General features: G+C 47.9%; 1 protein-coding gene across 3 annotated transcripts in view; it reads right to left on the reverse strand.

The window, feature by feature from the left end:
- raraa (retinoic acid receptor, alpha a) overlaps positions 1-12,317 on the reverse strand; it is a 127,699-nt gene that overhangs the window by 84,543 nt on the left and 30,839 nt on the right. For all 3 annotated transcript variants that reach the window (XM_076093452.1, XM_076093455.1, XM_076093451.1), the window contains one exon: positions 6,550-6,672. The gene's annotated coding sequence lies outside the window, so the exon portion shown is untranslated. The remainder of the gene's footprint in view (positions 1-6,549; positions 6,673-12,317) is intronic.

Consider the following 12,317-nt stretch of genomic DNA (forward strand, 5'->3'; position numbering starts at 1 on the left):
CCTCTATTTCTTGATGGTCATGATTTAGCGGCGAGAGCTCGGCTTTGGCACTTGTTTATGATGTTTTTCTTGAAGGACAGTCAGGTATGCATCTCCACTGCGGCTCTGTGCCTCCACGTGTCCCTCTGGTCCATGGCCGGACCTAATTGCCAACCCCTGTCTTCCACTATCCCCATCCGGCCGTCCCTAACACACACACCGGGTCTATGACGGTGCAAAAAGCTTTTTAAAAGGGCTAACATTTGTGCTTGAGTGGTCAGAACATTGTGTGCAGCGCTGCCTCTGCCAGTCACCGCATACAGTCCAGCGGAGGGATATTTTTAGAAAGCCGTTGACAATATCACGTCCGCCCCAAACGGGTGTAATCGTATTATGCTGGAGGCGCTAAAAGCCTTCGAGTTGGGAAATCACTGGAGCACCGTTCCTGTGAGCCCTGAGAGCAAGAAGCTTAGATATATATTTTTCCATATTATTCGATATATATTTATATTGTACATAGTACTTAAATGTTAAATGTTTAGTTTCTCTGTTCTACTTTGTTGTTTAATGTCCGTGTTCTTTATATTTCTCTTGTTTATTGTATATTCTATGTGTGTATGTACGATGAGAGCAATGTGTAACCGGAGTCAAATTCCATGTATGCGCACGCATACATGGCCAATAAAGCTGATTCTGATTCTGAAGTAAGAGTGGGAGGAGTAGATAAAGACAAACATACATACGAACTCAGCATGCGAGATAGGAAGAGCCAGAGAAAGAAGAGAGAACCATGAGGAGGCGGGTTCAAGAGCTGTCAGGAGCCGACGGGGAAGGATGGGATGCAAATGAGGCCTCTGGTCGGGAGCCTGAGCTGTGCTGTTGGAGGGTGTGGTGGTGGTGGTGCTGGTGCTCAGGTTGGAGGCTCCATCGTTTTGACAGGGTTTGGTATCGGCAGCTCTGAAGGTTCAAGCCGGGCGAGGCGATGATAGATGAAAGACTGAACTTTAATCAGAAAGGCACCCGGAGCATTTTCAGGGAGGTAAACAGGTTAATCAGTCAAGCCCTCCCCTTCCATCCTCCCTCTCATTCTCCCCTACTCTTTCCTCAGCACGTGACCACTTCTGACACTGGCACGCCATTCGTCTCTTTCCCATCAGCACCTCGCCCTGCCCCCCCCCCCCCCCCCCTTCACATCTCTGCAACCAGCCAGAGGAACAGACAAACCCCCTCCTCCCCTGCCGCCCATACTATCAGACATATCCCGCTATCACATGAAGGGGAGCTTGAAGATCAACGCGCTCCGTCAGCCCATTTAATACCTCACAGCATCGTCCGCCATAAAACTATGAGGTGGGAGGAGAGCTTTCAGCAAACGGCTACTATTCCTACGCTCTGGGGTTCTTGCATTATTGCCCCTCCACCAGCCTGTATCACAGGAGGGAGATAATCACTAGGAGGTAGACAATCAAAGTGATCGCTCCGTATCTTTAATAAAAAAAAAAAAACTTCAAATAAACCGTGCTGAAATCAAATCCAGTGAGGCAAAGGCGGGAGAGGAGGGAGCCGCCAAGCATTATCCATTGTTCTTGGTGTCCCCGGGGTTTATTTATTAAAATGGCCCTGTCTCACTGCTGCTCCGAGAAACAGCTAGAAGCGCGTTGGCCTGCATGAAAACTTGTGCAATGTGCTGAACAGTGCCAAATTACTGCACGCCTGACCTCCGGACATTTTAAAACAAGCTAAAGAAAAAAAGAAACCAGGAACTAAGAATTCCCATGAGTTTACGGTCTAAGCCACATTCCATGTTTCCATCATCCATCTCATACATACAACCGCCCCCCCCTCTCTCTCCCCAAAATAAACAATCAACTCCGACAAACCACTTTGGCAAGCCGAGTGTGAACCTCACAAACAGCTCCTGTGGAGAGAGGCCACATCCAATCTGAAATTACCCAAACACCAGCTCTCCAACCGCACTGCGTTTAGGCCGTCGCCGGGGCTCGGGACGCAAGATTATTTTGTGTTGTCTGGGATCCCGACCGCAGGCTTTTGGTGAGCAATCAACAAGGGCCGCTCCTCGCCAAGATAAACGTCACAGGCGGTTGCCACTCGTTTACGGGCTGAGCTGCCCCGACTCGGCTGCATCTTCGCCTCTGAGCATCAACCTGGTCGCCTCGCTAGTTTTTCTCTCTCAAGCCTCGGTTGGAGTGCAGATTGGGTTTGGAATAAATGTTCCTCTTGTTCACATTTGTCCGGGACATTGCAGAAGGACACTGGTTGTGCAATAAGAACACACTTTACAGGAGGCCTTGAGGGGGGAACAGAGGAAGGGAGGTGATATTTGGGGACCGTGTCTACGCTTCATGTTGGAACTATCAAAGTGCGTCCTCCTACCCACCTCCGCTTTTGTCATATAGAAAATTTAGGATGTTCGCTTGTTCAATGATGTGAGCATCTGCGCTGTAGTTTGAACTATACACACAAGCACCTCAGAGGGAGAAAAAGGCTAATGAAGCCATTAATGATGGATCAGTGCATAACTCAAGGTGGCAGCGAGAGAGGAGGATCAGCATCATCTTTTATTTCATTTTTTGTAAAAGTAGAGAGCTGTGTGGGAGTTGAGAGAGAGGGGGACTGAAAAGCGCCGGGAGACAGTCGCTCTGTTGTTGGGGAAGAGGAGCTGGATAGGCTTCCACACATAAACACCCACTCACATGTGGGACTGTATAGATGTGCCAAAATGCACATGTACACACATCATAGGATGAATTCCTTCGTGGGCCAGAAGTCCCTCCCACATGTGAATTCACACCATTAGATCCACTCTCAGGGGGTTTTATAACAGTCGGAATATCAAATGTAACAGACTGTAATGTAGTCTTCTATTACCACTGGATTAGCACTGCCCCAATTACAGAGTAGCTTGTCTTCGTTCTTAACTTTATATTTATAAAATGTTTCTGTAGCTGGCTTTTCTCTGGTGCCAATTGAATTGAATATATTTATTCGAAGCAAACTGCTGACACAGAAACAGAGAGTAGCAATGCTTATTTTGCTTGGCACAACTTAATGGAATTTGTAATATATTCGGACAAATCCATGGAAAAATGCAGAGTTTGCCAGCGGGACAAGGTGCCGGACACTGACACGCATTTGCCATATCCTGAAAAGTGGCCTGGAAATCTCCACGGCTTAATAATGCACGGCAGACGGAGCCTGTCGGAGTGGCAGGCCAGCTGAAAGTGATTTGGTGGGATGAAGAAAAAAAACAAACAAAAAAAAGCAGGGAGTGAGAGAAACAGACAAGAGGAATACAAGGAAAGAGAGGTGGAGGTAGACGGTCATCAGCGTTGTCGTCCCATCTCCCTGTAGATCGAGATGAATTTGTCCCGACAACACAGAAGCGACTCAGACAACACCTCCCGACCCATCTGCACACACACACATAAATCTCCGACAGGCCAAGGAAGACGACGGGGGAGGGGGAGGGGGGGGGAGGGAGCAAATGAGAGTGCGAGTTAAAGTAAATAACCTACCAGACGGAGAGAAGTAGGGACAGAAACTGACTCAGGAGTGTCAGAGAAAAACAGTGAAAGAGAGAGAAAAGAATGAGGGAGACAGCGGATGAGGAACAAATCGATTTTGGTAATGAGGCAGAGTAAGCGGTGGGCATGAAAGAGGGAAGACAGAGATGAAGACAGAGACTGAAAGAGAGCGAAAGTGAAATAGATTCAGAAACGCAGAGGATGTGACGGGTTTGAGAGAGCATTTGAGAGAGCAGAGGAGAAAATGAACAGGAGGACAGAAACAGAGAGAGGAATACAGAGATTGAATGAAGATCGAGAGAGCGAAAGGGAAGATGAGAGGATGCCTTATTTTCCTCCATCTCAATTTGCACAAAACTTTCATTACCACCAATTTAGGCCGGGAGCCGTAGGCCTGGACCATTAGACGAGCCCGGCATCAATCAGCCTAATCTCCCTCCCAGGCCGCTAAATTACAGCGCCCAGTTGCTTATTAAAATTTGTCGCCCATCTCCCAACACCCGGCACCGCTGGAGATTAGACAGGGGCCCCCAGACAAATGTGTTCCACAGAAGAGGAGGAGGAGGAGGAGAGAAAGAGAGGGAAGGAAGGAAATACAGGGACAGTAGGAGGGGGAAAAAGAGAAATGTGCTTGCTGAGACAGAGCGGATCAGAGTGGGGGACGATCATCTGGTTTGATTTATACACTCCTGTAGATCTGCGCACGCACGCACGCACGCACACACACACACACACACACACACACACACACACACACACACACACACACACACACACACACACACACACACACACACACACACACACACACACACACACACACACACACACACACACACACACACACACACACACACACACACACACACAGCATTTCAGCCTCTCTTCACACACTCATACATCCCATACACCCGCCACCACACGTCCACATCCCCCCAAATGCAGTTTTCCATTCCTGCCAACACCTCCAACACACACACACACACACACACTGGTGTGGAGAATGCGGGGTTTTGCGACGCCTCCCATTGCACACTCAATCAAAGCGTCGGCCAGATAAGACGCATGATGAATGGCGTAATTGAAGGCGGCAGCAGGGTAATGCCGCATCGCTATGGCTTTGGTTGGGAGAGAAGTAGAGTGGCGAGTGGCTGATAGGGTGGAGGATTTATTGTTATTGCCCGTCTTATTAAAAAATACTAAGACTGTCTGCATCGCCTACCCCAGCGACAGAGCATATACTGTAGGGCCCCACACCTTGGGGAGGATGAGCACACAGCAGGGTACATGGATTCAGGTGGAGGTCTGCTCATATTACTGATATACGGCACAACTAAACATGGAGGTTGCAGGGAAGACTGCGCTAGATAGTAGCCAGCAGTGCTAGCTACAAAATTTGCTAAATCTCAAAGTCGGCAACACTGACAGCCCATCCCTTCAGGCCTCCTTGTATTTTTGTTGTCAGAGCATTTGATTCATTGATCGCTGTCGAGATGTAAAGAGAATTTCAACTAAATGTTTCTAAAAACACCCACCCTAGCTTTAATCCACACCCAGGATGTCTCTCTCCCCCTCTTTCAGGTGTCCCTTTGTCGTCTCTCTCTTTAAGCATCAAAAGCAAAGTGCGTGCGCGTCTGTAGATCAGCGGATAAAAGGAGTGAAACGAGGCAGTTCGACTTCGGGCTGCTGTGCACTCAACAGATCAAACGCTCTCCTCTCACATATCAAAAGCCACCAAAGGTCCTTGCCAGGAGTGAGCCAGATACTTGCAGCAACACGCCTCTGCTGTCCTTCTGCTGGGAGCATGTGCAGAGGGATTTCTCCTCAGACTGTCCATTCCATCTGATGACCCTGATTTGCCGCGGATTACTGTTCAGCGGGGCCTAATCTGTCTTAACGGATCCTGACTTGTGGCACGTGAAGAGCTGATTTCAATTAGTGAGGCTCAGGGTGTTGTTGTTTATATAAACGCAGGTCTCAAGGAACCAATTATTATCAGATCAAGGTGGGAAATCAATGTTAATTGTGTTTAAGCTCCCCTTTTGACAAAAAAATGTTGAACTTCAAAATGGCCAAGATTAGTTTTTAAGGTGGTACACTGGATAAATACAGTGTTTATACAGTATGTATAAATACTGCCGTGCCATATTAAGGGAGCATCAGTGTAATTGCTCGGCAGCATATCATTTATTTGTATGCTTTGTGTCCTGCTGCATGCACCACGCTGCAAAAAGTACAGCTATAGTGCTGATACGATCGCTTGATTAATGGGAAAACTAAATTAATAACAATTTTAATTATAGTTTAATTAATCGGTTTTAAATATTAGGATTTTGCGGATTTTCTCCGTTGTATATTGTTGTAAATCTACTCTGAATTACATTAATCATGGTGGACATTTTTAACTATCTTCTGACATTAACCATAAAATTGTTAATTGCAGCCGTAAAAACTCCCGTTCACTTTTGGGACAAATAGGGCAAAGTTAGCCTCAAAGTTAGCAACCACTCCGGCACAAGCTAACTTAAGGTGGACTGACCTTTGAGGTGCATTGCATACTGTATTTTAGTACTAGCAAAGATACACGACGCAACCAAACGGAGAAAGCACAGCAAACTGCAAGCGGTGTGGTTGAACGGAGCACGTCCACTGTCAACGCATAATGACACCCTAACCAGCACGGGGGGAACCACACGTGTGCACACTCAGCCAAATGTGGTCTCAGACAAAGCCCATTGAGCCGCTATAAATATAAGCGAAACATAGCAGTTGCTTTGTCTGGAAGTTTAATTAGCACAGCGCCTAGAGTATTCAAAGATAGAAGGGCTGGGAGTGGCCAGGAGACGCGAGCCGAAACGCTATTTTAAAAGACGAGCTCGATGTGTTGTTGTCGATTCACTCGGGCTTTGTTTAGATATACCCGGTGAATCACATTTACTGCTGTTGCAGGGTGTCTGTATGATTTATGAAATGAGTTGAGTCCAGGATCTACTGCCGTATACAGAGAGTGTGTGTGTGTGTCTACCTCTGTTGCTCGCCAGCAGCCCCTTTGTGTTGCTGCTCAGACTGATTGAGTGGTGTGCCGGTCGGCCAACTGGGCTTCCGGCTGGTGGACTGCCCGCATCGATTGCTCGGATGAGCCCTTCTTCTGGAGCACGGACAGAAAAAATAGAGAGAGAGAGAGAGAGAGAGAGAGAAAAAGGTAAGGAAGGAGAGAGAGGAATAGAGGGGGAGAAAAAAAAAAAGGGAACATTAGCTTAAATGAAAGTTTATTAGCTGTATCAGTCAGTCAGTCGGGTGGGGTCGGGGTTTTGCCCCAGGCCCTCCATCCTTCCTCTCTATCTATCTATTTCCCCCCCTTCTGCTTGTGTGTGTTTGGAAGGGGAGGGGTTTGGGGGGAGCGCAGGCATGACGGGAAAACATTAGGTTGTTGGCGAGTTGCCTGTACACCAGCCCGTAATTGGCTTGGGTAATGGTCATGTCCAGACAAATGGCGTAGGCCCTAACCGCGTTACGAGCAACCAACTGCTCCGCCTGTATTCACAGCATTAAAGCCAGCACTGCTCGGATACCCAATGGCTGCAGCGGGTGTGTGTGTGTGTGTATGCGTCTGTGTACAAGACTCACAAAGCAAGTGATTTACTGGAACACAACATATTTCTTTCTTCCCCCCCCCCAACCTCAATATCTTCTGCACGGCCTGCGCGCGTGATTCATGGTTTGCTTGTGTCCTATGTGGGAGACTGTGCTGTGGAGGCAGCGAAAGCCCCGCTCACCTCGAGGGACGGCCGGTGTCCTCCAAACAAGTGACGGATAGGAGATGGGGAGGGAGAAAGACAGACATACGGAAAGAGAGGGAAGAGGAGAGGGGGAAGACGACTAGGGAGAGAGAGAGAGAGAGTCAGAGGATGACTTCCATTTTTCACCCGTCCCTCCCTCTGCTCTGCATCACTTCCCCTTCTGTCTGACGGCAAGCTGAGCCACTAATGTCCATTGTGTCTGGATGGGCTGCAAACATGCGTGTGTGTTGTCTGTCCTTCTGTTGATGATGAGTGACAATGAAACGTATATGCTCCTAGAGTAGCTATGCAAGCTAAATAACATGCAAACGTGGATAAAGCTGAGTGTGCATGTGTGTGTGCATGTGTGTGAATGTGCATGTGTGTGTGCATGTGTGCGTGTGGTGGCAGTCCCTCAGCCATCCAGCTATCATCTCCCGCCAGACAGGCCCCACCAAGCCATCCCAGCCGGATAATGAGATCCATTATGATTTACGTTCCGAGAGGACAGCCAGACAGAACAAAGACATGCACACACACACACACACACACACACACACATATCGGTGTACATGTCAGTGTGTGTATGCGTGTGTCTCTTACTGTATGTGCTGCTGTGTGCTGCCAACGCTTCATATTTCAGTTTTTGTTTCTGTGTGTGTTAGTTGCCTGTAGGCCATCCTGCAGTGGGTCCTCTTTCCGTTTGCAACTCGAGGAGTCAGACCATTTCTCTCTCTCTCTCTCCATCTCCCACTCACACACTCTTCCTTTCCACCTCTGCCTCTCACCTGAAAAAAGCCCAAGTACAGCAACCTCACTCTGTCTCCACCCATTTCTTTCCCTCTCCCTCCGTCTCTCCCACACACACACACACACACACACACACACATACACAATGCCCCAGGGCAGAAAGTAAAGGTGAAGATTACAACTATGACCAAACAACCTCACCCTGATTGATCAGTACCTCTGCAGCGCACTGGAGGTAGCCAGGGATTTGTTACACGGTATTTGTGTGTGTGTGTGTGTGTGAGAGAGAGAGTGTGTTTGTGTGTACTGGGATTTGTTAGTGGAAAGCCGGAGCAGCTGTCAAACACAGTTTGGAAAAGGAGCGGGCTATTGCTTCATTTCACTACTTGGGATTGGGGGTGGGGATGGTGCAGAAATCAAACCTGGTTCAAATTAAGATTTAAAACACATTATTTGAATTATTTAATGTAAAGCGACTGGGTGTAAGCTGACTCATGATGGAAAAGAGCAAATCAGCAGGGGTGCAACTATCAATTGTGTTTCTATTAATCGATTAAAGGTCATAAAATGTAAGAGAATAGCAAACATTATATAAAATGGAGAAAACAGCTCTCTCTCTCTCTCTCTCTCTCTCTCTCTCTCTCTCTCTCTCTCTCTCTCTCTCTCTCTCTCTCTCTCTCTCTCTCTCTCTCTCTCTCTCTCTCTCTCTCTCTCTCTCTCCTCTCTCTCTCTCTCTCTCTCTCTCTGTGAAAACAATGACAGGCTTCTACTCCCCCTGCTTTATGAAGTATTCAAGTGACACCGGCTCAATTAGAGGCCTAAATGCCAAGATCCAGACTGGGGAGAGATGAGGGGATTAACAGAGATGAGCGAGATTAAAAGAGAAACAGAGACAATGAGGACACAAGAAAGACAAGGGAAGAGGGGAAGAGACAAGAAAGAACAGGTGAATAAGGAAAAATGGGTGAAGAGATGCAAGAACGAGGAGTAATAAAAAGATAAACTTGTGGGGAAAAAAAGAGAACAAGCGGGAAACCGAGAGACTCATGCCAGTCAGAGACACAACCAGGACTATCATGACCTCCTTCATCTGCCTGCCATTGCTCTGCCTTTGTTTACACACATACACAAACACATAAACCCACACACACACACACACACAATCCTCTGTGGTATGCATTTCCATCATCAAATGTGATCAGCGCTACTGTTCGCGAGCCAACATTCACTCAACCGTGATAACCCTTGTGGGAAGGCGCGCACACACACACGCACGCACGCACACACACACACACACACACAGCGACACTTTCCTACAGCTGAATACTGAACCTTTTGACCACAACACACACACACACACACACACACACACAGTGTGTGCACACTGTCATCACCCAAGGATCTGACATGCCCGATTAAATTAAAAGGTCAAATAAATTAAATAAACATCAAAGTGAACGAGCCTTCAGATGGATGCCGCAGTGGCTCAGCGGTTAAGCTCGAGGGGCTTGTCTCCAAGAAAATGAGGAGCGCTATGGTCATGTATTATTTACTTTAAAGGATACTTCCGCTTTAGTACATCTCTCACGGTTTGGGCTGCTATTTTCGGAGGCTAATAATAACATTGTACTCACCAAGATATTTACTGAGATCTGGGAAGGAGTCAGAAGTACAAAGTACAATGTTATATCTGTAACTGACAGAACCTAATCTCCTGACATGTAAGAAAAGTTTGACTATTGTAACGCCTGTTAATTAAATGTTCAATCAGATGTGTTTTTTATCCAGAGAGCTTGTGTGCAGTATGGGTGGGCCCGACCATGCAGATATCACCACCACTCTCTCTGCATTCACAGACAAATTGTTGCGGTCGTAATGAATCTCCCATCATGCAGACAAAGTGTGTAGCCGCTCTCTCTGAACTTCCAAGCTGGTATGTGTGTGTAGTCTGCGTGGGAGCCGAACCCACAACCCCACTGTTGTGGCACATCCCACGCTCCGACCCGCTCCGCAATCAGCGCCAGCGTCGGAAACCCAAAACACATGCCGCCGTAACCAAAATAGTTCCCTCTAATTGAGCAGCAACACAACAACATCGTGTCTCGGATCTCACTTTGACAGAAAACCCCTAACGTCAATATTTCTCCAACAAACCAAGCTCTCTAACAAAACAGCTCTCCGCTCGCTGTGGTGCCAACCCTAATCACTTCCCTCAGCACCAGGTGGTTCCCATTGACTTTGGTCCAGCTCCTCCGCTTGGCAAGACGCTCTCGCCAGAGGAAATTGGCTCGTCTACAAGCGTTTATTGCTCGCGCGCTCCGTCGAACAGAGTCGCGCGGACCCTCCAACGCCGGCGCTGGCCTTCGCTCGGGCTCTTTGAGGGGCTTGCTGCCATCCAAAGAAACAATTAGAAACACCCTCTTTCCCTGTCACTCCCCACCATTAACCGCCATTGTGTGGAAGTAGTGCCAGTCTACGGAATAAGTGCACTCTGATTCATGCCCTCTCTTTTTCTGTGGGCCGTGGCTGCCGCAGTGGCCCTCTACTGCTAATGAAGAGGATGAAAGAGAAGTGGTAATCAAACTGAGCATCTCATCCGTGGTAATAAGGAGCAGGGAAGAGGCCTTGGAACGACTCCCTAGTGTGTGTGTGTGTGTGTGTGGAGGGTAAAGTGACTTTTCTATGTATCTGTTTCTATGCTATTCTGTTACCGAAGCAAAGGCGATGTTAACCGATTGTCGGTTAAACAAAAAAAAACAATGCAGGAGATAATGTGAGTGCCTGGGCCTCAGCCGTAGGGATACGTGCCCCGCTATGGGCCGAATCCTTCTCCACCATACCAGCCGTTCATCCCTCCCAGGCTCCCTCGTCATGCACCACAGTGCTAACCAGCGGGGTCTGATTAGATTTAAATGTCAAGAGAGATAGGACAATACAGTTATCTTCCAAATTATGGCCCATTAAAAGGGCCTAAGCAGTGCGCCTCCCTCCTCCACTAACTAATAACCAACCAGATTCATCATCTCACAGACTGGGGCATAATTTGGGAGGCTGTGGTTTCTCGTGCTTCTCCCTTTCTCTGTGTGTGTGTGTGTGTGTGTGTGTTTCACACCGTGTGCAAGGGCATCCAGGAGTGTCTGTAATGTATAATCAGTGTGTGTGCATGCTGTGTGCGTGTGTGTTGCTCCGAAGGGAGCTGGTTCAGCGCCCCAGGCCAGTGCCCCATTAAAGAGAAAGAGAGAGAGTGAGAGAGAGTGAGAGTGGAGAGGGGCTCCTCATTTAGACAGCAGGAGAGGCCGGCTGTGTTCCACCCGTTGCCAACAGACAGACAGACAGACAGACAGACAGTGGGACAGGGACTTGGAGGTGTCCCATCTGCCTCCTCCTAATTCACCTGCTGTCCTCAGGGTGTCATAGGGAGCCACACACCAAAATAATGGAGTCTCCATGCTCTAGTGTGTTATTTTACTTTCTTTATTTTTGCTTCCGTCCCATATTTCATCCTTCACTCTTACTTCTTTCAGACACATGCTTTCCAGTCTTTGTCTTGTGATTCATTCCTCCCTCCCCTCCCCTTGTTCCCTATAGAGGAACTATATAATATACTCTATAAAGGAAGCCTACCGTTGATCTAGCATGCATCACAGTTTTCATCCCATCATTCTCATGGTCGTATGGAGGAATGAGGAAACTGGAAATAAAGGACTCATATCTCAAGGTGGTTTCCTTCATATCCTTGTCTCTCTTGGCTGCTTCGCCTCCATTTCCTGCCCCGCCCACCTTTTCAGGATTCATCTTCTCCATGTTGGATCGTCTCTCCTCCATCCTGTTTATCATACCCCCCCCCCCTCCCTATCCTTCCCTCTTTCACCTGATCCTTTGTCTGTTCTTTAATCTCTCCTTCCACTCAATCACTCTTTTCTACGTCTTTCCGACCCCCCCACTCCTTCATCGTGGATCCACTTGTGTTGGGCTCTGACTTCATACCTCCGCTGGCAATTTATGCACAGGAGCCTCGGCGATGTGCATTAGGGCCCCCGTCGTACGGCAACGCATTATGGATCGCGCTATAAATAGCCGCTGTGCGTCCTGTAAAAGCTTTTCATTACACGGAGATATCGTTTGATCAATATGAGCCCCGCGCTGAATCTAATTACCAAAACGACCGGGGCTGGAAAAAAAAGTATATATGTATTATCAAGAAAATCCGGCAAGCCGAGGCAGCCACTGGTTTGACCAGAGAACTCAAAATAAATGGCCCCGT

Source organism: Anarhichas minor, unplaced genomic scaffold (genome assembly GCF_050575085.1).
Source record: "Anarhichas minor isolate MPS153535 unplaced genomic scaffold, ASM5057508v1 ptg000017l, whole genome shotgun sequence".
NCBI lineage: Eukaryota > Metazoa > Chordata > Actinopteri > Perciformes > Anarhichadidae > Anarhichas > Anarhichas minor.